This window comes from Acomys russatus, chromosome 2 (genome assembly GCF_903995435.1).
Source record: "Acomys russatus chromosome 2, mAcoRus1.1, whole genome shotgun sequence".
Lineage (NCBI taxonomy): Eukaryota > Metazoa > Chordata > Mammalia > Rodentia > Muridae > Acomys > Acomys russatus.
In genome coordinates this window covers 34,149,566-34,174,148 of record NC_067138.1, presented here as the reverse complement: position 1 = coordinate 34,174,148, position 24,583 = coordinate 34,149,566, and the positions used below count along the sequence as shown (strand labels likewise).

Genomic DNA, 24,583 nt, shown 5'->3' with positions numbered 1-24,583 from the left:
GGAACACCAGTCCCATTCCCAGAGCATTCAAAAATAACAGGCAGGAAACATCTCCTTTAAAAGGCAAATGAAGTCAACAAAGACAAACAACCCAAATGAACAATAAGCAATGGGACTGAATGAATAGTCATTGCTCCAATGAAGAAATGATCAAGAACACATAGAAAGATGCTCTGCACCATTGGTCAACAGAGGAATAAAACAAAACCCACAATGACATGCTATTCCACACCTACTGGACTTTGATGGTTCCCACAAAACCAGAAAATAACCAGCATTTGCAAGGCTGTGGAGAACTGACAGGTTTAACTTAGTGATGGGAATGCAGGCTGGAGCAACCCCTGTGCACAGGAGTTTAGCGGGTTCCTCAGGAGTTGCATACCAAACTAGCAATGCTCAGCAAAGCACTCCCTTCTGGATATATCTCCAAGAGGACGGGAAACGGTTCCTAGCACTGCTACTCACAGAAGCAGAAAGGTGGAAGGCACACGAGTGTCCACGAGTGCGTGAATGAGAAACAAAGCATGGTGTTTGTATGTGCAGCAGTCTATTACTCAGACATAAAAAGAAAACATGAGTCTTGGCTCATGGTACAATTTATTCCTGGAAAAACTATGTGGAGTGAAACAGAGCCATATTCACAGGGTGGGGAGTTGTCTGTTTCTATTTACTTCAAATATCCATGACAAGCAAATTTGAGGAGACAGAAAGTCATTGCTAGGTGTTAGTGACTACCACAAGATTGAGAAAGGGAGGGGTTAAAAGTGAATTGTTACTGGTAAGGAAATTTTATTAACAGTGATTCTAAGATTCTGGAACTGGATGGTGATGAGGCCTCAGCATTGTAACACAAAGAACTAAAGGGCATGAAGGTACTGCTTTGTGACATGCCACAGAACAGTATACTTTAAGAAGAATAAAATGATGAATTTGCGTTATGTGTATTTTGCCACAGTTTGAAAAGCTAACGGAGACACAGCCAGTGTTACAGGACAATCATCCCTGCTACTTAGGAAACTAAAGGAGGAGGCTCTCAAGTTTAAGGCCAGCGTGGACATTTTAATGAGGATGATTCAAAATAACAACTAAGCAGACAAACGGGCATAGAGTTAAGGATAGAGACCCTAAGTTCAATCCACAATACCCGGGAAAAAATCTAAATAGAAATGTAGCTTAGTTTATATCTTTCGAAGTTTCTTCTCTCAATATTTATGCACCAGTATCCTATCACGTTTACTTGCTTAGAGTGTCTCAGACTTAGAGTGTGCCTTCTCCATACATAAGCAGTGTGTGAGTCGGAGAGTCAGTGGGGTAATGGGGTGTTTCCGCTTCCTGGACCTGTGGGTAAGCAGGGAGATCAAGTTTCTGGGGCACTAGATGCGTTATGCTCTACCACAAGTCATTAGGTACTTCAATGACATTCCATGAAGATGTCCCAGGTCATCAGGAATGTAAATATCTGCCCAGATGTCACTTTTCAAAGTATGTAACTGACTCCCTGAAGACGATCACGCCATCCGCCTTTCATGGATGACAGGAAGTGGGATGGGTGGGTATTACTCATCTAGCAAGCTACACATGTGACTACCTCAAGCCACCGTAAATCCTTCAGAATGAAAGGGGAAAACTCTTGAACTCTGACCTTTTTACGGCAGGCAGAAGTTAAGAGACTATTAAACTGTGACTATATGTCTATCAAGAGTGGATGAAAGAGATAAACAGATCCTCTGTAACATCCGCAGCTCACAGCACAGAGAGACATGTTAGAGCTGCTGCCTAGAACTCGGCTCTATGCCTTCAGAGTGGCTCTGCTGACTTCCTCGCTGTCTGATGAGTGGAAGTTGTTATCTCCATTCCATTATTAAGAATGCAGAGCAAACTTATATGAGTGGTTTTAAATAGCAAGGCTCAACTTAACAGGAATACTGCTACAAATATATGAATATATCATGCTCAATAGTCAGCCTTGTTTTTGGAACCAGACATTTTTAGAATAGTGAAGATTGGCAAATACTGAACACTGTGACCACCTTTAGAAGTCCAGCCATTCACAGGAACATGTTAAAGGCTCTGGGGATTCCTACCTCAGATTGGCTTGTCTTAGATACGCATCGTTGGCTTTACAATTCATTGTTACAAGTAACATTGCTCACACTGCACACAGAGCTCTTGGGGAATGATGTGCACAGTATTTATTCTTGTTACAGTGCCACGTGCAGCCGAGCATGTGTAGCTGCTCACGTAAGCGAATGTGAACACCGCTGTGGGAGCCAGAAGTCAATGGGGGTGTTTTCCTCAATCACTGTTCACCGTGTGTATGTGTGTGTGTGTGCGAGTGTATGTGTGCATGCATGTGTGCATATGCATGCATGTGTGTGTGTGTATGTGTGTGTGCACGTGAGCGTGCGTGCGTGAGTGCATGTGCGTTTGTGTGTGTGTGTGTGTGCATGTATGTGTGCATGCGCATGTGGGTGTGTGTGTATGTATTGGCTGGCTGCCTCCTCTCCCCATCACCAGCACCACGGACCTGTGCTGCTGTGCCTATCTTTTACATGGGTGCTGGTGATCTGGACCCACATCTTCATCCTTGGGCACCAAACACTTTACCCCTGACTCATGTTTGTTTTTGTTTTGCCTAATAATACACACTTACTTATTGGCCACAGACAATCATGCAGTCTTAACTGTGAGTCTCACTCTCACATAGGGTCACATAATGGAATGTTGTGGTTCTTAAATTTTGACCACAGTAAAAAGCTCTGAAGTGTCTCCTGAAGCACTCACCTGTGTTGTGTCGTGTGACGTCACTGCAACAATGGTTCTGAACATGCAACACGCATACTCTACACTAAGCATGCCGTCACACCGCGAAACGCCGAAGAACGCTGCCCCAAACATCCGCTCAAATAAAGACAATCGCATTGTAAACTACAGTGTTTTCACGGTTCATACAAAGTTACCTGCTCTTAAAAAAATTTTTTTAAACAACTTAACGATAGAAAAATATTTTAAATATTTTCCTATCATCATTCCTCAGCATGTACCAGGTTAGTCTATCTTTGAATCATATTGTACTAGAGGGTTTGATTTTTTTTAACCACAAACATATGTTTTAAGGTGATGGTAAATGCAGGAACCCACAACTGGCCAAAGTACTGAGAATAAGGGATTGTTGAATACTAAGAGCTAAATGACACATCTACATCACTCCTACAAGGACCAGGGAACATGGCAGAAGATGGGGTAAAAGGGATGTAAGACACATAGGATAGAGAGAGCGCTCTGAGATGCTGGCTTCTGGATGTGACGTGATTGTGACAATAGTGAACGCACAGCAGATCTGCCTACCTGCATTAGCACCCCACACACAAACATGCACACATGCAGCAAATAGGCTGAAGGGAGTCAGCAAAGGAGGAAGAGGGACGAGGAAGAGTAGTAGAGGGTAAGTATGGTGTGTGTCACCATGCGCAGCTTTTTATGTCATGGATTCCAGGAACTGAACTCAAGTCCTTGTGCCCTGCAGTAAGAACTTTACTGACTAAGTTATATATGTAGCCATGGAGTTCTGTGTGAACCTTGGCAGTATATTCTTTATGTGCATGCAATTGTCAAAATTTTAATACTGTTTGAGTGCTGATTTGAGTGTCGTAGAAATAAATACTCAATGTGTATTGATTTGACATTAGAACAGAATTTCCAAATTTTTCTAAAATGTCCCTAAACATAATTTCCCTTTTGTTTTACACATTTAGACACAGAAATAACAATTACAAAATAAAAATATTAACCAACTCTAAAAAGCATTGACAATATTTTATGTCCTGAAGTGTCAAATATTCAGCCAAAATGTAATACTTTATGTTAAAATAAACAAGCACATCCATTTCAATAAAATGAAAAAATTCTTTCATCTTTAATAAATAAATCATATGTATAACCAAGAACTCTTTTTTCAGGGAGTTTTGGGACTGGCTGGAGAAATGGCTCAGTGGTTAAGAACATCTGTTCTTCTTATAGAGAACCTGAGTCCAGTTCTCAGCATATACATGGCAATTTAAAGGCAAACTGAACCCCAGTTCTAGAAGATCTGATACACTCTTCTGGCTTCCACGGGTACCAGGCAAGCACGTGACGCATACACATTCATGTAGGCAAAACACAAGAGCATAAAATGTTTGGGTTTTATAACTATATTACCTACCCATGTACTTAAATATACTGGTGTCAAGTAAAAACTTCTCAGTCAAAAGGGGTCATAGTGGGAAAAGTTACAAGAAGTCTTGGTCTCCTGTAGTTTAGAATCCTGAATCTCTTCTTTATCCTGCCCCAAACAATGGGATATCAAACTGCAAATGACAATGGCAAACAAGTATTGCATTAATGCAGATTATAAGAATATATCACTTTCACATTCATTTTATTCCACCGAATCCTTTTGTGCAGCAAGTTTGCCTGTTTGCTGAGGTTGGGAACTCATCCTAGACAGAGCAGCATTTCCATCATCCTGACAGAAGCGGGAATCAAAGGAAGAGTGCTGGAGTGTATGTGTGTTTGCACAGGGGATGCATCAAATATACTCATGAGACTATTAGTGGTACCCATCCTAGTCTTCAATGAACAAAGTCATTAATGTAAGCATTATACATATCCATGAGGTGCAGAGTTGTGTTGTGCTGTGCACACTAGCATTTTCATCTATCATTTACCTATGTCTGAAGCCCTCCTGTTCTTTTTTCCAGTTCTTCATGAAATACATAAAAGTCTTTGTGAATTGTTTCTTTTAATTTATTTATTCACTTTACATCCTGATTGATGTCCCCCTCTCCTTCCATACTCCCCACTTCCTGTAGGAGAAACCTACATTTCTGGTCAGGGATCATCTAGGCCTCCTGTGAAATGCAGAAGGGGCCTCCTGCGAGACACTGAACCACACACCCCTCTCCCAACTCCCCCCTCTCCTCCTCAGAGAAGGAGGAGGTCTTCCATGGGCATCTTGTACAATAAGTCCCTGGAGAACCAGGTGCATCCTCTCCCACTGAGGCCAGACAAGACAGCCCAGTTAGGGGAACAGGATTCAAAGGAAGACATCAGAGTCAGAAAGGGTCCCCGCTCCAGTTTGTGGGGGACCCACATGAGGACCAAGCTGTGTGTCTGCTACATATGTGCAGGGAACCAGTCTATACATGCCTTTCAGTTGGTGATTCAGTCTTTGTGAACCCCCATGGGCAGGTTAGTTAGCTGTAGCCTTCTATCTCCCTCAGTTGTTTCCCCCAACTCTTTCATATGACGCCCTGAACTTTATCTAATGGTTAGCTGTGAGTTTCTGCGTCCGTTTCCATCAGCCGCTGAGTGAGGCATCTCAGAGGAGTTATTCCAGGCTCCTATCTACAAACATAGAAGAATAGCATTAATAGTTCCACACTAGTTGTACAAGTTTTCACTCCCACCAGCAATGGAGGAGTGTTCCCCTTTCTCCACATCCTCTCCAGCATGTGCTGTCACTTGAGTTTATGATCATAGCCATCCTGACAAATGTAAGGTGGAACCTCAGTGTCCTTTTGGTTTGTATTTCCCTGGTGACTATGGATGTTGACCATTTCTTTAAGTGCTTCTCGGCCATTCAGAGTTTCTCTGTTGAGAACTCTCTGTTTAGCTCCGTACCCCCATTTTTAATTGGGTTATTTGGTTTGTTGGTGTCTAATTTCTTGAGTTCTTTATCTATTATGGATATTAGCCTTCTGGCAGAAGTAGAGTTGGAGAAGGTCTTTTCCCATTCTGTTAGCTGCTGTTTTGGGGACCTCATGAAACTGAAAAGCTTTTATAAGACAAAGGACAAGGTCCCATTTGTTAATTGTTCATCTTAGTGCCTGAGCTGTTGGTGTTCTCTTCAGGAAAGTGTCTCCTGTGCCAATGAGTTCAAAGGCTGTTCCCATTTCTCTTCTACTAGATTTACTGTATCTGGTTTTATGTTGAGGTCTTTTATCCAGTTTTACTTGAATTTTATGCATGGTGATAAATATAGATCTATTTATATTCTTCTATGTGCAGACCTCCAGGTACAACAGCACCGTTTGTTGAAGATGCTTTCTTTCTTTCTTTCTTTTTTTTTTTTTTTTTTTTTTTTTTTTCATTGTATGTTTTTGGCTTTTTTGTAAAAAACAAAAATCAAGTGTCTGACGGTATGTGGGTTTATTTCTGTGTCTCTGATTCAATTCCATTGATCTACCTCTCTGTTTTTATGCCACTATCATGAAGCTTTATTACTATTGCTTTGTTCTACAGCTTGAAATCAGGAGTGGTGATACTTCCAGAAGTTCTTTTATTGTACAGGATTGTTTTTGCTATCCTGGGGTTTTTATTTTTCCGTTAGAAGTTAAAAATTGCTCTTTCAAGGTCTGTAAAGAATTATGTTGGAATTTTGATGGAAATTGCATTGATTCTGTAGAGTGCTTTTGGCAAGATGGCCATTTATGAGAGAGCTTTCCACCCTCTAGTATCTTCTTCAATTTCTTTCTTCAAAGACTTGCTTGTTTAGCATTCCATCGAGATATTTTATATTATTTGTGGCTATTGTGAGGGGTGCCATCTCCCTAATTTCTTTCTCAACCCGTTTGCCATTTGTATGAAGGAGAGCTGAAAGCCTATGCGGTGATGAGCAGCATTTCTGTTTCCCAACATGCTTGGACTAACACTGCTGTGGTTACTGAGGAAAGAGAAGCTCAGGTGCACCCAGGATGTGCCTGGTAAGAAGAACATGTTAGACATCACTGTGACTCTGATCAATAGTATCCCCTCAAATGGGTAGAATTGTCTGCTTATGCACACTTGGGGGCCCTAATCAGACCATAGAGTGGGAGAATGCCCTCATATTGTAACGGCTGCATAAATATGTGCATACATTTTAAACATTCACCTATTACCAGATGCACAATTTCTCACTGTCTCCAACAGGATAACTGAAGGTAACCTTAGCAGCTGCCCAACACAGGCTGCCTAGAGTCACTGTGTAAAAACATCTGAATCCACAAAGATGATCACATAAAGTGTTGTAAATTTGGCAAACTAATACTTCCTTTTCCCACAGTTCGCAAGGCCTTATTACACAATTTTTAGCATGCCAAGCCTAGTTTCCTTCATTGTCTGGTGCTTCTGCCCAGAAGATCATTGCCTGGGAAACTGAAAGAATTGAGAAGGTTCCATGCCTGGGCAAGTCTATGCTAGAGGCTCCAGGGTAAATGCAGTCATTCATAGTCCATAGAGGTGCTTCGCTTCTTCATAATTTAAATATGGGTGTAAACCCCATGTGAAGGAGAAAAGCTTTCTTTTTAAAGCAACCTTTGTATTGCCTGTGCTGTGGTGGATGTGTACATGCCACACTGTGGCCATGAAGGTCAGAGGATAAGTTTCAGGGGTCACTTCTCTCTTTCCACCATTTAGTTCCTGAGGATCAAACATAGGTTGTCATGTTTGGAGGGCAAGTACCTTTACCCACTGAGACAGTTCTCCAGTCCCAGTTTCCTTTAATTAAGAACTAAAATCTGAGCTGGGGGTGGTGGCACATGACTGTAATCCCAGCACTCAGGGAAGCAGAAACAGACAGATCTTTGTGAGTTCAAGGCCAGCCTGGACTACAAAGTAAGTCCAAAATAGCCAAGGCTACACAGAGAAACCCTTTCTCAAAATAAAAACAAACAAACAAAATCCCAGTATTTAGTAGACAGAGGCCGGAGGATCAGGAAGACAAGGAGCCTCAGCTACACAGACAGCAAGCTTTGGCTATCTAAGACACTATTAAAAAAAAAAAAAAAAACCAAAGAAATAATTATATTACGTTTTGTTTGATTATTTTCACTAATTAATTAATTTATTTAATAACTTTATAGCCTGATGGCAGCCTCTCCTTTCTCTCCTCCTAGTCCCATGTTAGCAGTCTCTTTTCCATCCCCTCCTCCCCTTCTCTGACTACCCCCCCCCCATGGGTACCAACTCATCCTGGCACATCAAATTACAATAGGACTAAGCTCATCCTCTCCCACTGAGGCCAGACAAGGCAGCCCAGCTAGGGGAAAGGGATTCAGAGGCAGGCAGCAGAGTCAAGAGACAGCCCATGCGCCAATTGTTAGGGGACCCACATGATGACCTTTCACTGTGCTGTAACTTTCCTCAGTGAGTGGTTCTCAAGGTGTGTGTCTTCAGGGAGCTACAATGAATGCAGATTCTCAGGTTCTCAGATATCCTCTAGCAACCGGTTTTCCTACCAGATATTGAGAGCTTTTGCTTGAATAATTTCTTTACACTGCAACCAGCATGCATATTTGAAGATGCAAAGAAGATCAAGCGCTTTCTTCCATTGAATGCTTATCACCCATTTTAGCGTCAAAGCTCTTCAGAAATACTGGTCCACTCTGTCAGTTGGGTTTCCCTGTACATTCCCACTATTTCCCGCTCCTGAGTCACCCAACTGTCTCTCATTTGCCTGCACGTGCTGCAAAGTCAGGGATGTCTTGCTCTTCGATGCATCGCAAGAAGTTTATACAGAGGCCGTTCTGTTATATGATATTCATATGTAATAGAGCTGAAAGGACAAAAGAGAGATGGGAGATAAAGGAGGAAGTGGTGGCAAACAGTGCATCCTGAGAGCATAAATAGAAGCCTTGAAGAGTGAAAACTTTATTTAAAGGCCTAGAGGCTGAGGAGGGGCGGGGGAGAGAGAATTCTAGAGAAGAAGACCACAGGATGTGGTCAATCACTGGGCCGTAGCTGATAAGGGGGCTTTAGCAACGTGAGGGTAGGCAGGGAAGCCCACTCGCGACGCCAGGCAGGGAAGTCCACCCGCGACGCCAGGCAGGGAAGTCCACCCGCGACACCAGGCAGGGAAGTCCATCCGCGACACCAGGCAGGGAAGTCCACACGCGACGCCAGGCAGGGAAGTCCACCCACGACGCCAGGCAGGGAAGTCCACCAAGCAGAAAGTCGTGCTGAACTGAAGTGCAAAATGGATTCCATGGAAGGCAACTGAAGCTAATGAGTGTTGCAACCCAAAGTGTTTATGTGTCAAATGTAGATGAAAGCAAGCTTGGCAACAAGTGGGTTTTTTTGTTTTTTTGTTTTGTTTTGTTTTGTTTGTTTGTTTGTTTTTTACTAAAAGGATGATCAGCTTAGAAATGCATCACACACAAGACTACTGAATGCCATCTGGATGAGAATGCCGACGGAAGAATATCCAATAGTGATAAAATGCAGAGGAAAATTAAAATAGGCTTGGGACCAGCTAGGAAGAGATCAGAATTGAAACTACTGGAAAGCTTGGTGCCCAAGACAGCTGGCGATGAGTAAGGTAACACTGTAAACCCGCTAGTTTGTAAGTTTCTCGGGAAGTAAGTATCGCCCTCCAGCTCAGTTGCTCTCTGCAGAAGCAGACTAATCGTTTACTGCGCATCCTCCTAGCCTTTCCTTGCTTGTTCCTGCCAGTCCTTTGCTGCCCTTGGAACGCATCTTAGAGTCAGCCTCCAAGAACACCAAGCAGACACTACTGGGCAAGAAATACCTCAACTCAGAAGAATACTGACACACACTGTACAGAGAGACATAAAGTACCAGAGTGCCAAGTACCCGATTAAAAGGTGACATCCTCCCCGCGCTCGCTGCTGATGGCCTGTCTTGCAGACTTCCCAACCCCCAACCCCATCGCCCACAGAAATGCATCTGCTACTCACAGTTCTTTGCCAGATAATACCAGTGTCTGGGGCACTGGATCCTCATCTTACTCCAGCCTATGCCAAAGATGTAAAATCTAGCGCAGACGCCTGAGCTTTATTGTTTCAAATCTCAGAGCTTTCAGCTGGTGCTGCAGATGTTACAATGGGGCCAAGGAAAGAACATTGATTAATGAACAGAATTAGGGAAGTCCTAAGGTAACAGAAGATGGGATCACTGCTGCAAGTTAATTGATTTAAAGGATAAGTACAAAAATATAGAAGCTAAACTTGTTCAAGATGTTGCCAGTAACACAAATGAAGGGGCTGGGGATGGCACCACCACTGCTACTGTTCTGGAAAGTTCTATTACCAAGGAGGGATTTGAAAAGGTCAGCAAAATGTTAATACAATAGATATCGGGAGAAGTGTAATGTTAGCTGTAATTGCTGAACTTAAAAACAAAACAAAACAAACAAATGAAAAACAGTCTAAATCTGTGACAACCCCAGAGGAATTCATTCATGTTGCTATGATTTCTGCAAATGGAAGCAAAGACACTGGAAACATCATTCCTGATGCAGTGAAAACAGTAGGAAGAAAGTACAGAAAAATTCTGAGTGAGGAATTAGAAATTATTGAAGGAATGAAATTTGATAGAGGATACATTTCCCCTTATTTTATTAATACATGAAAAAGTCAAAATGTGAATTAATTATTTTTTAAGATTTATTTATTATATATACAGTGTTTTTGTCTGCATGTATGCCTGCAGGCCAGAAGAGTACACCAGATCTTATTATAGATGGTCGTGAACCACCATGTGGTTGCTGGGAATTGAATTCAGGACCTTTGGAAGAACAGCCAGTGCTCTTAACCTCTGAGCCATCTCTCCAGCCCCCAAAACATGAATTTAAAGATGCCTATTTTAGCCGGGCGTGGTGGCGCATGCCTTTAATCCCAGCACTCGGGAGGCAGAGGCAGGCGGATCGCTGTGAGTTCGAGGCCAGCCTGGTCTACAAAGTGAGTCCAGGATGGCCAAGGCTACACAGAGAAACCCTGTCTCAAAAAAACCAAAAAAAAAAAAGAAAAAAAAAAAAAAAAAGATGCCTATTTTTTTGATGTGTAAAAAGGAAATTCTGGTGTCCAGCCCATACCTGCTCTTGAAATTCCCAATGATCATTAGAAGCCACTTGGTCATAATTGCTGAAGGTGTTGATGGAGGAGCTCTAAATACATTGGCTAAAAGTTGCTCTTCAGGTTGTAGTGGCAAAAGTTCCAGAGTTTGGGATGGTAAGGAGAAGCGGCACAAAGACTGGCTCCTGGTGGTGCGGTGTCTGGTGAGGAGGGATTGGATCCTGAAGACATTCAAGCTCATGATCTAGAAGTGTCCACCAAGAGCATACTGCAATTCTCAGCATCTGTGCACCAAGCTCACGGGCACCCAAGCATGTAAAAGAAACACTACTATAGTTTAAAATCACCTATTGACCCTCACAGATTGATAGTGGGAGACTTCAGTACCCAACTCTCATCAATAGGCACGTGATCCAGACAAAAGCGTAAGCAGAGAAATACTGGACCTAACAGATGTTATAAACCAAATGCACCTAACAGGTACTTAAAGAATGTTTTACTCTCCAATGGGGTTGAAGACCAGATAGTTTAGTTTTACAATAAAGCTTAGTTGTTTAGGGGTTAAGATGTTCTTAGGTCTAGATAGATGTTTTAAGCTGGTAATGACGAGGTATGATAGATAAAGATTTACACTCACAATTTCAGACTCACCAAGATAGGAAAGATGTTTTCTTCAAGGCTGCCAAATACAAATAGCCAAAATATTAAGAATGTAACACTTACATAATTTCTGATTGTGTCATGGTTCTTCTTGCTGTGGGTAATTTATTGTATATGTGTGTAATAATATAAATGTGTATGTAAAAAATAAAAAATATTTAATAAAAAACAAACAACAACAAAACAAAAAAAACAAAAGAATATTTTACTCAAGCACAAAAGAAAATACTTTCTTTTCTGCACCTCCATGGAACTTTCTCCAAATCTGACCACATATTCTGACACTAAGCAAGTTTCCACAAATACAAGAAAACTGAAATAACTCCCTGTATCCTATCAGACCACCATGTTTTAAAGATGGATAGCAACAACTATAGAATCAACAGAAAGCCTACAAACTTGTGGAAACTGAACAACTCACTATTAAAGGAAAAATGGGATAAAATAGAAAATAAGACAGAAGTTAAGGACTTTCAAGAATTGAATTAAAATGAAAACACAACATATTCAAACTAAGGGAATATGATGCCTAATTAAAAAGTTGGAATAATCTTATAATAGTAACTTTAAAAACATACCTGAAAACTCCAGAACAAAAAGAAGAAATCATACCCAAAATGAGTAGACAACAAGAAATAAACTCAGGACTGAAATAAAATAGAAACAAGAAAAATTTACAAAAAAAAAAAAATCAATGAAACAAAGAGTTAGTTCATTTGAGAGAAGCAACGATTAACAAGTACTTGTCCAAATTAAGTAAAGATGAAGAGAAACTATCCAAATTAACAAAATTAGAAATGAAAAGTGGGACATAACAATAGACCCCAAGGAAATCTAGAGAATCATAAGGACATGAAACACCTAGACTTCACCAAATTGGAAAATATAAAAGAGATGGATAATTTTCTCAATAGGTGCTTACCAAATTTAAATGGAGATCAAATACATAATTTAAACAGACTCATAAGTCCTAGTGAAATAGAAGCAGACATTAAAAGTCTCCCAAACGAACAAACAGGCAAAAAAGCCCAGAACTAGATGCTTTTAGTGCAGAATTCTATCAGACTTTCTTTTTCCTTTTCTTTTTTCAAAATTTTAATTTATTGTAATTTATTCAGATTACATCTCAAATGCTATCCCCTAGCTTGTGTTTTTCCATTCCTACCCTCCTTCCCTCTATCAGACTTTCAAAGAAGAGTTAATGCAAATACTCTTCAAATTATTTCACAAAATAGAAACAGAAGGAACATTGCTCAATTCATTTTATGAGGCCACAGTTACCCTGATATTCAAACCATATAAAGACCCAACAAATAAAGATAATTACAGACCAACTTCACTTATGAACATAGATGCAAAAATACTCAATAAAATATTTGCAAACCAAACCCAAGAATACCTCAAAATGATCATCCGCCATGACCAAGTAAGTATGCTTCATCCCAGAGATGCAAGGATGGTTTAACAGGTGTAAATAGATAAATGTATTCTACCATATAAGCAAACTGAAAGGGAAAAAACCCACATGATCATCTCATGATAAAGAGAAGGCCTTTGACAAAATCCAAAACCCCTTCATAATAAAAGTCCTGAAGAGATTAGGGATACATAGGGATACAAAGGACATATCTCAGCATAATGGAAAGCAGTTTACAGCAAGGCCATAGGCAACAAACTTTTCTGCTCCCTCTATACCTATTCAATATAGTACTTGAACACTTCATCCTGCCACAAAGACACTTGATTAACCATGTTCATTACTGTTTTATTCCATACTAGCCAGAAATTGGAAACAATCTAATTGTCTGTCAACACATGAATGAATGGAGAAAATGTGGTGCATGTAGACAGTAGAACATTACTCAGCCATTAAAAAGAATGAAATGGTGCCTGTTAGAGGTCCATTTCAAGGACCGAATAAGATGTATAGTATTCATTCAGGAGCACAAATGACTGTACTTGGCTGTTAGTGTCAAATATTAATATGAAAACCCAGTGAGTATGGACTTAAGAAAAAATAGAGTTTTCTCTTTTGATTTTGAGATTTCTGAAGGTACATACTGTGGAAGTCATGATTATTGAATTTAAAAAATTATTTTTCTATGGCACGAAACCAAATGTCAAGGAATATAGGAGGGTCAAGTAATATGCCACTGTCATCATCACAGCAAATAGGCATTCATCAAAAGAGCTTTGGAGACTCAGGAGCGTGAAACACCTTGCTCTCCCACCTAAGATACAGGTCCATCTTCTAAGCAGCAATGGTGCAGCATCAAAGGGAGGAACCTCCCTTCTCTCCAGGTAGTGCTAAGCCCTCCTCCCAAGCAGCCTGAAAGCCCATTGGCTAAAGGAGTGAGTAAATGCCTTCTCTGTCAACTGCCATGGAAATCCCTTACAACAAAGGACCACACACCTACAGCTTGTGATGCCTGTGATAGAAAAGCCATGCCAGGCATGCAGAGCATGCTCGGATGGCTGTGTGCCTTCTAACTCTGTTGGGACTCCCTCATACCTAGAAGAAAAGTTTTATGACTGCTTTTTTTATGGCTGTTTTATGACTATAGAGAATAAACTAAGGCCCTGTGGAGCTATTATTCGCCTTGAGTTACGGAGCTAACTAGATCACGGAGGTTGTGCTTGGGACAACTTCAGGAAGCTGATTCAGAGCTGGAGGCAGCTCAGCCACCCTCCAGCCAGGATGACTCTGTTCTGCTGAGAAAGCTAATTTCCTGCCAGCCTACCCCATCCACCAAAGGAGCAGAAAGAGGATGGCAGCCAGTGGGCTCTGTTTGTTCTGAATATCAGGCCCTGTCTTGAAGCAGAGACTTAAATACACAGTAAGGAGCCACAGAGATTCTCAAACAGACAACAGCAGAAAGAATGGGACAGACACCACCATAATTATACCTGACCATGATTACTGAGCACCATATGCTCTGGAAATATAAAGGGGCTGGCTTCAGGCTGAGAAGACAAAGAAAAAACGGGCATTGGAAAGTTCCTCATCAGCAAGGTGGAGAAGTAAGGACCACTCAACATTGTCCTCTGACCTCCACATGCACACCATGAGATGCATGTGCCAGCAGCTACACACACCAACACACTTACACAAAAATTAAAGAAACAAATAAAAATCGAATAAGTAATTCCCTTATTGAGGGAGATTTCAAAAGGAGGGAAATGAGAAGTATAAAGTTGACCAAGTAGAGGTGAAAAGCACATGTCCTGGTGAATATGATGGAGTGCACTGACAGATGGAAAGATCAGAAAGCTCTTAGCCAGAATCGAAGGATCTAGTAGCTTCCTTGGGGAAAAAAACCCACAAGTGTTCCTGTATCCAACAGGATAACATATGTATTTCAATTGTTCTAGAGCTGGTAACATTATCATGAGAAAAAAGAAAAGCCCCGGTGCTCAAAAAATTCTGACTCTGGTGACATTGGGATTAAGGGAGTTTGATGCAATGATGAGAGGAAATGCTGTATGTTGCTGCCTTGTTTGAGGTGAGTGAATGAAACTTTGAGCTATGAGCTCAGCCCCAGGCTGTTGGCAGCTGGACACCAGACTTCAGAGCAGGAAGAAGTCACTCTGCACGGGAGGAGCAGGTGGTGTGAAGAAGAGTTTGGCATAACAATAGAATCAGAGGTAGGAAGAAGACAGGAGCAGCACTCTGGGCAAAGCCAGGAAGGAGACATGAGAAATCTGCAGGCTGTGATAAACAGTTGAACTGCTCCCATACAGAGTGCAGTGCCACCCCCCCCACCCTCCAGCTTCAGGAAGCATACCAGGCTGATGCCAGGAAGCTCCATGAGTGTCCAGTCATAGAGCTGTAGCCTTGGAACAGAGATCACTGCTTATGAGGCAGCCAGGATACAATTTATAAAGGTTATAGGATGTGCATGTCACTTACACATGGCTTTATTGAGACTCAGTGATGTAATGACTGAGAGGAGCCTGTGCATTAAGGAAACTGTTTGCTGACATTAAAGGCACAGGAAATGTTACTCCCATGGAACCCAGTTAGAAGCAGGAACCAACATTAAGGAGCTTGGGTGATGGCACTCTGTCTACTGTACCAGTTTCTGTGTGGCATGAGCAAATTCTAGGTGACACTCATTTTGGACTTGCAAACAAGGACACCTGCCCCAACCAGCTGTGAAGCCTTATGTTATAGCCTGACTATGAAATGTCCATACAGGCTCATAAGTAGACGTTTGGTTTCTAGTTAAAGAGCGTTTGGAACATGGATGCCTTCTGAAAGCACTGACCTAATCAATGGATTTACACCTCTTGGTGAATAAATAATATGGTGGCATTTCTGGTATGTGATGTAAGGTAGGTGGTGGATCTAGTTGGAGGAAGTAGGTCACAAGGATGGCAATACCTCTAGGGACTAAGCCATTAGTGGGGCTTCACCTGCCTTGTTGCCATCTTTTCCCTTCCTTTGCCTTCCTGTCTATTACGATGAAGAGACGGTCCCCTGGGACACAATGTCACCACCATGATTTTCTGCCTGAGCACATAAGGCCAATCCATTATGCACTAAAACCTCAACAAGGGTGACCTAACTTGAGTCCCCTCTTCTTTTGAATGGCTCTGTGTGATGTTTGACCACAGCACCAAGTGCCTTGTACCCTTGGAAACAGCGATCCCTCCTGTAAGAGGAATGGCGGTGGTTTCTGGAACGTGCAGCCATGGTAAATGACTTAACAGATTAAAGCTGTCCTGGTATAAAGCCAGGGGCCATGAGCAGACAGAAGCTATAAGTACTGATGCTGCTATTGTTATGGTTGCTGCTCTGGTTGGCCAGCATAAGAGCTTGCCTGTGCTTCAAGGACTCAAGCTTCTGAGATGGCTGATACCACTCAGAAGCAAAACATCCACAAGTACCTTCCCTGTTAACGCATCTGTCTCCAGCCACTAGCCACAATGCGGAGTTGTGCTTTCTTCGTTGCACAAATGGCTACTTATTACACAAATAGAACTGCCTTGCTTCTTATTTCCTCAATGAGCGTTAAGTTCATTCACATCAATTCTCCTCTTCCTACTCTTCTCCCAGCACTGCCAAAGTCGAGTACACTGAGCCTAATGTGCAGAGCTTTTGATTATGAACCATCTATGCTGCACCAGCAGCCTTCCAAAAATCCTATTTTTGTACCACTGAAACTTCTGCTGGTTTCTTCAGAGCTTCCTTTTGCTGCTGAGAGAACAACCTAATTGCAGATTTTAATTAACACAGAAGAATTCAAAGCAGGCAAATCTTACTGTTTCTTAACTTGGCATATTCAGGCTTGAAGATGAAGCAATATCGCCAGCTATATACTAGCTCAGTCTGTAATTACAGAAAACACAGACATTATAGAGAACACTGAGTGATTAAAAGTATTGGTTCCACATCCATTTCTGCCACTCTCGGCTTTGTGAAAATGGACACTTACATTCCTAGTGTCCGTTGACACCTCTGTAAAGTAGTCACAACAATGTAACTGACTATGTGCTTTTGCAAAGGTTTAATGAGATAATTCAAATGCACACTAGTAAGCTAGCCTTTTGAAACATGAACACATCATTTCAAGAGAAATGGTTTTAACTTTGAACTCTAACAATTATTCATATTTGAACTTCAGATAGTGACAACTCTTCTTACAAACCTTTGCTTCCTTAGCTATGTGGATAATACAGTGAGTTTTGTTCTAAACTATCCCCTGTGATCTGTAGCTCTGACTGGCCCTATTTATGTGATCTATTTGGTCATGTGTGACCAGGAAGAGGCCAAAGGATTCATTATCTCCCCCACACCACTCAATACAAACTGTCAGACAGCAATCCTTGCATTCTGGGTCCAGACCAGGACTGTACAGGCCACACCTCCTGACCTGTTCCTTACCATTCCTCTCAATCCTCAAGGGGAAACATTTATGCCCCACCCCCAAGTTCACCCTTTCCACACTCTTTATTTTATTCTTCAAGATCAAATCAAAATTGTCAACTTTCATGTTTCCTTAAAAACACTGTATAAATTACATTTGGAAAGGAAGGGAAGAAAGGATATAAGGGAGGGAGAAAGGGAAGGGAAGGGGAGGGGAGAGGAAGGGAGGGGAGAGGTGGGGGGGGAGGAGGGAAGGAGATGGAGGGGGAGGGGAGGGAGATGCCTGTTTCTAAGAAGTGGCTGGTGAGCAGGATACCCAGAGAATCTATCACAAGCACACAACTTCAGGAATGGTCATTACTTGCAGATAACTCTTAACTTCAGTTGTACTTTCAAAAATCCATCTAATTACTAAGATACCAAGTGGCTTTTGAACTGGTGAGGTGGAGAAGAAGCTACTAGAGTTATTCTCCATAAAGCATTTGCAAGTAGTGAAACAGGAGACATCTCCCATCACCAAGAATGGGAGGAATCCCCAGTAGATGTGAGCTAGTCACTAGGGTACATGAGTTCCTCCCAAGAGTAGAGGGGGGGATATCTGGTTGGGCTAAGGAGGCCTGCATAGTAAGTAAAACTCCTTACTGTCTCAGGCATACAAACACTGAAAGATGACCCATGTCAATGAAGACTACCTTAGCATCAATCCAATTCTCACCATAAGGTCCACAAAGGTCAAAAAAAGGGGGACAGGGGAGGGGAACCTAGATGAAGCTGATAGATTTCTAAACATACATTGTTTACAAAAATCAGATCTAGATGCTAAAAGTAACTTAAAAGACCCATTAAAAGCAACAGGATCAGCCAGGCATGGTGGCACATGCCTTTGATCCCAGCACTCAGGAGGCAGAGGCAGGTGGATGGCTGTGAATTCACACAGAGAAACCCTGTCTTGAAACATAAAAACAAACAAACAAACAAACAAACAAACAAAAAAACAGGATCAAAGCTTTAATCAAGTTTTCCCTTAAAGAAAAGCCCATGGCTGGATGAACTCACACTGAATTCTACTCAGTTTTTTAAGGACAATCTCATACAATTCTTCTTAAATATGTCCACAAAATGTAAAGAAAAAGAACACCATGAAATTCTACAAAGGCACTATTATTCTGATAGCTAAACATACAACAACAACAACAACAACAAAATGGAACCTACAAACTAATTTCTTTGATGAGCATAGGTATAAAAATTATCAATAAAAATACTTTCAAACTTAGTTCAGAAACAGAAGAAGAAGAGTATATATTATGACTAAGTAGGCTTTTTCCCAGAGAGGCAAAGTTAGCCCAATATATGTAAAACAGCACATGCAATACACCACATAGACAAATTTAATGGCAGAAACCTCACAACCATCTCAACTGATGCTGAGAAAGTATTTGTCAAAATCCATCCTGCCTGAATGATGGAAGTCCTGGAGCATACTGAAGGCTGTATACACAAAGCACATAGCCAACATCACATTACATGTAGACAAACAAAGAGCACTTTCCTCCAAAATCATGAATGAGATAATTCTTTCCTCAATATAGTGCTTTAAGTCTCTGCTATAGCAACTAAACAACAGAAAAAATAACGGGAATAAATATAATAATGAAAGAAGTCAAACTCATCCCATTTGAATATATGATTCTTTACCCAAAAGACCCTATAGAGTCTATCTGAAAACTCAGTAAAAGTTGTAGTGTTCAAAAATTAATTTAAAAATAAGAACTGGAAAGATGGCTTAGGGGTTAAGAGCATTCCATAATTGGACTATAGTTTGGTTTCCAACACCCATACCAGGCAGCTCACAACTGCCCATAACACCAGCACCAGAGGTTCTGTCACCATCTTCTGGTACACACACACACACACACACACACACACACACACACACACACACACACACACACACCTTAAGGGTCAGTAGCCTTTATATCTACCAACAATATTTGCAGATAAAGACATTTGAAAATAAATTTCATTGTTAATAGCTCCAAAAATGTTAATATCTTGGAAGATGCCTAACCAAAGAAGAAAAAGACTTCTACAACAAAAGCTTCAAAGATATTGAAAAGAGGCTATTAAAAAAGGTACTGGATGAGAAAAAAAAAGACCTCCCATGCTCCTGGACTGGCAGAAGTCATGTTGTGAAAAGTCTGTACCACCAGCATTAACCTACAGTTTTAATGCTATGCTTATCACAATCCCAATGTTGTACTTAAAGAAAACAATCTAAGAGTCCATATAGAAACAGGAAAGACAACCAAATTCCAAAGAATAGCAACACAGCTGGTGGTGTGAATACCTGACCTCAAATTATTCGACAGAGATAGGGTGATAAAGCCTGACTAGTACTGATCTAAAAATGGCCAGGTAGACCAGTGGAACGGAACAGAGGATCTAGAAACAGGCCGACAGAATCATAGCCTCCTAATAGTTGACTGAGGAAGCAAAAGTGTGCAGGGGAGAAAAGATAGCCTACTCAGCAAATGATGCTGACAAAGGTGGATCTCTGTCGACAAAGAATGATGTTAGATTCATGCCTTTCACCTTGTACAAAAATAGTTTAAATAGATCAAAGACATTAACTTAAAATGAGAAACATTCAAACTGAGATGAAAACACAAGGAACATTCTTTCAGACATTGGCGTAGATAATAACTTTGTTATTAGAGCTTTAATAGCACAGGAGCTAGTTCATGAGTATCAATAGATGGGACTGCATAAAACTAAAATGACCTGGACAACAAAGAAAACAGTCAACAGAGCACACAGCCTACAGGATGGGAAAGAATCTATACCATTATATGTCAGAAGAGGGGCTAATATCCAGGATTTACAAAAAGAAAAATAACCCTGAAGACAGGATATAAAACTGACAATGAGCAAATAGACTAATGGACAGAATGGTTTCTAAAAAAGAAACACAAGTAGTCAATGACTATTTTTTAAGTGTTCATTATCACTAATCATCATGGGCACGCAAATCAAAACACTCTGATGTGGCAGTGCCACATTGAAGACTCTGGCCTCGAAAGTAGTAAACCAAGAGTAAGTCCAATCCATTTCTTCTATTTCTTCTTGTGCTTTCAATCTGTCACCAACAGAGGGGTTTGTTCTATATTTATCCAACATGACATAAACGTAATATGGAAAAGGAATGAGGAATTTTTTATCTAATCGTTTTTTTTTTTAACCTGAGATTTATACGGGAAGAAATTGGTTTAGTAAGTCTCTGAATCTAGTTTAAGCACTCAAATCCACAAATGTTATTACCCCTCCACACACACACACAAATTAAAAATAGAACTATACCAGGACCCAGCTAGTTCACTCCCACCCATATACTCAGAGAGCTCTATATCTTACCATAGGGATATTTGCACATTCAGGTTTATTTTATTTTATTTGAGACAAGGTTTCTCTGTGTAGCCTTGGCTGTCCTGGACTGGGCTGGCCTCGAATTTATGGAGATCCACCTGACTCTGCCTCCCAAGTGCTGGGATTAAAGGTGTGCGCCACCACTGCCCAGCTCACATTCAGGCTTATTGATGCCCTATTAACTATAGCAAAATAATAACAATAATAATAATAATAACAACAACAACAACAATAATAATTTGAAGCCCATAAACAGATGAATGGGTAAGAAAAATCTGATTCACATATAAATCTTATTCAGTGTTAAAGAAAAATGAAATTTGACAGAAAATGGTTGGACTTAGAATTTATATTGTTAAATGACGTCACTTACTCTCAGAAAGAAAGAAACATGTCCTCCCTCATATGTGTATATAATCTATGATATTTACATTCAGATATGAAAACAGCTGTAAGTGTGGGTATAGCATAACACTTAGAAAGAAGGCCAAGATTAGGCAATGAGGAAGGATAGAATTCAGACCAAATGGTGCATGAGTTACAAGAAAAGATGGGCATGGGAGAGTCAGACTTGCCCAGACTCATTGGCTGGTTCAACTCAGCTATTCTGGCCTAAATGCCTCTCTAAACTGACTGATTCAAAGTGACTTCTCTTGTTTTCTAACTGAATTGCTCTGCTTGGCCTCAAGCTAATTCTGGCAATATGTTTTTTTTTTTTTTTCCTTTCCTTTTCTTTTTTGGTTGTTTTGAGACAGGGTTTCTCTGTGTAGCCTTTACTGTCCTGGACTCACTTTGTAGACCAGGCTGGTCTCGAACTCACAGCAATCCACATGCCTCTGCCTCCCAAGTGCTGGGATTAAAAGCATGCGGAAAGTTACTTTGTTTGTTTGTTTGTTTGTTTGTTTTTCAAGACAGGGTTTCTCTGTGTAGCCTTGGCTGTCCTGGACTTGCTCTGTAGTCCAGGCTGGCCTTGAACTCACAGTGATCCATCTGCCTCTGCCTCCCAAGTGCTGGGCCACCACGTCTGGCTCTGGCAATATGTTTTAATCTTCTGGCTCATTCTCATTCTTAGACTTGTTCCATCTTCACCTGTGTCTAGCTAATTCTCTCTGTAACCTCTCTTTGTAAAACTGTCCTTGTACCAACTCTCAAAAACAAACAACTCTTCTCTCTCCCTGTGCTTCTCTTAAGTAGCCTCCCTTTCCTGTCCTCCTCTTGTGAGTTTGGTCTGTCTTATCTCTCATGCATTCTGTCTGTAAAATCTTTCCCTGATTTGTCACTTTGTCTGCCCTTAGCTAGACATCATTTTCAAACATGTCCATGTCCTCTATCTTGTATAAACTAACCTTACATTTATCTTTTGGGATTAAAGGTGTGTGCTAAGGATGTGTCTGCATTCCAGCCTGATCACGTAGATGTAAGAGGTCTTTGGATGTGATTTCTTGCCAGACTAGCCATGTTGCTGGATTAAAACTATTCTACAAGAACTGGCCCTGGTGGTGTGTGTTTGTGGGGGAACCATGGGGGGGGGAAGGTGATAGGCTGACCAACTCAGCTACTACCCAGGCCGCCTAGATCTAGGGCTTTGAGTTGGCCCACCCCAACATTTACCCAATTTATGAGCTGCTGGAATGAATGAAGGAGCTGGTCCTATAGAGCCAACGCTGCAGGATCTCCATGACACAGCACAACATCCAAGAAGAGTCCCAGTGAGAATCCAGCATTAACAGTGTAGCAGAAGCCAGAGGCTCAAACCAGACCAATGACTCATTACTCTGAACATTCTCAAGAAAAGATGTTTGACTAAATGGATATACTGGGTGACCCCCTCCCATGACACACCACATCTTCCACAGCAAGATATGTTTTTAATTATTGTTTTGTTTTGGGGAGAGGTTGGAAGGCCAGATGTGGAGGAAGGGAGAGATGAGTGGGATTGGTGTGCATGACGTCAAACTCACAAAGAATAAATAAAAAGTTATTAAAAATCTAGTTGTATTTCTAGTTTCAACTGTCATGTTGCACATGAGTGCATGCATGCATGTGTGTTTGGTGGGAAAGTTCATGAATTGTGAGTTTTATAAAAATAGAGGCACCAAATCTGCTATGAGCCTTGAGAGAGGCCACCTTAAGGAAGAATCAAAGTTGACATTTTGAGGGTTGGACAAGCAGGATTGAGGGCAGTGGTTTCTCATCATGGAGAGCCATGGCAGATGAAAGAACTATCTTATTGGATGGGAGGGAACCAGGCGGAGGAAAGGCCAGGTTTTGAAGAATTACAAAACCCCATTATGTATGCCAGATACTTCTAGAAGTTGATTTGTGTGGCCAGGCTTTTCCATTTCTAAACAGCTAGAAATAATACCATTTAGAAGAAGCAATCTTTTCTTTCTTTCTCTCGTGTGTGTGTGTGTTTTTTAAGGCGATCTTAGTTGCTGTCCTATTATTATGAAATGATACCATGACCAAGACAATTCTTATAAAAACAAAGCATTTACTTAGGAGCTTGCTTAAAGTTTCAGATGGTTAGTCCATGATCATCATATCAGGAAGCATACAGGCATGGTTCTGGAGTGTAGCTTGGAGTTTTGCATCCTGATCCTCAGGCAGCAGACAGAGGAAGAGCTACTTAGCCAGGATTTGGCTTTGGAAATCTCAAAATACACCCCTCGACAGACACACCTCTTCTAATCACATACTCCAATAAGGTCACTCTTTTATTAATTCTAATATGTCCTAAACAGTTCTACTAACTGGGAATCAAACATTCAAATATACAAACTTATGGGAACCACTCCATTCATTGGCCTCTACACCTATACCACAATGGAAAATGCGCTTAGAACAACTTAAAAATCCTTTAAAAGTCTTTTGGTCTCAAAACTGTTTAAAAGTCCAGAGTCCAAACTCTTTTCCAAGATTCAAAGACAATCTCTAAACTATAACCCCCTGTAAATCAAAATAAAAAAGTATATCATGGATATCCACCATACAGTGGCACAGAATATATATTACCATTTTAACAAGAAGGAAAAGGGAAGTGGTGAGGAAATATTAGACCATAGCAAGACAAACAAACAAACAAACATCCCAGCAGGGCAAACTTCAGGTCCTGCATTTCTATGTCCAATGGCAAAGGGCTTGAGCTCTTCACTTCCTGACTGCAGCACGCTTTTCCTAACTTCAACAAAGTTCTCTCTCTTTGGCTGGGTCCACACCCTTTATGCACTTACCCTTGGCAATTATCTTGCATCTCTGACATTTATAACATCTTGGTGTCTCCAGCACAGTGCAGACTTCATCTCCACGGCTTCACTCAATGGCCTTTATGGGTGCCCTTGCACATACTCCCTGTCACATGCTTGGCTTCAGTAGAGTTCCTTAACCTTACAGGAAGATTCCAAAATCCCTTTCCAGTATCTTTCTTGAGTCTAAATCCAGAAGCATGTGCCAAAATCTACCAAGTTCTTTCTTGGTCTGGAACCTGGCCCCTCATCCCTCCTAGAATCACATTTGCATCTGTTTTCCATTGTTGGTGGTTTCCTTTGATGCTTATATTTTCCTTTAGTTGTATTCACAAGTTGGAAGGATAACTGAGTATAGCCTTGTCTTGTGTTTGGGTGCTTGTGTGTGCACAACCATGAACGAGCACCCACGTGCATGCACACACACACACACACACACACACACACACACACACACACACGGGGGAGGGGGGAGGGAGGAAGGGAGGGAGGGAGAGAGAGAACAGTGCATTCAGTGTAACATAAAATGGTCAAGCTAAATTTCAGAA

General features: G+C 41.1%; 1 pseudogene; it reads left to right on the top strand.

The window, feature by feature from the left end:
- The first annotated feature begins 9,702 nt into the window (after positions 1 to 9,702).
- Positions 9,703 to 11,154, top strand: LOC127197995 (60 kDa heat shock protein, mitochondrial-like; annotated as a pseudogene).
- The last annotated feature ends 13,429 nt before the right edge of the window (positions 11,155 to 24,583 follow it).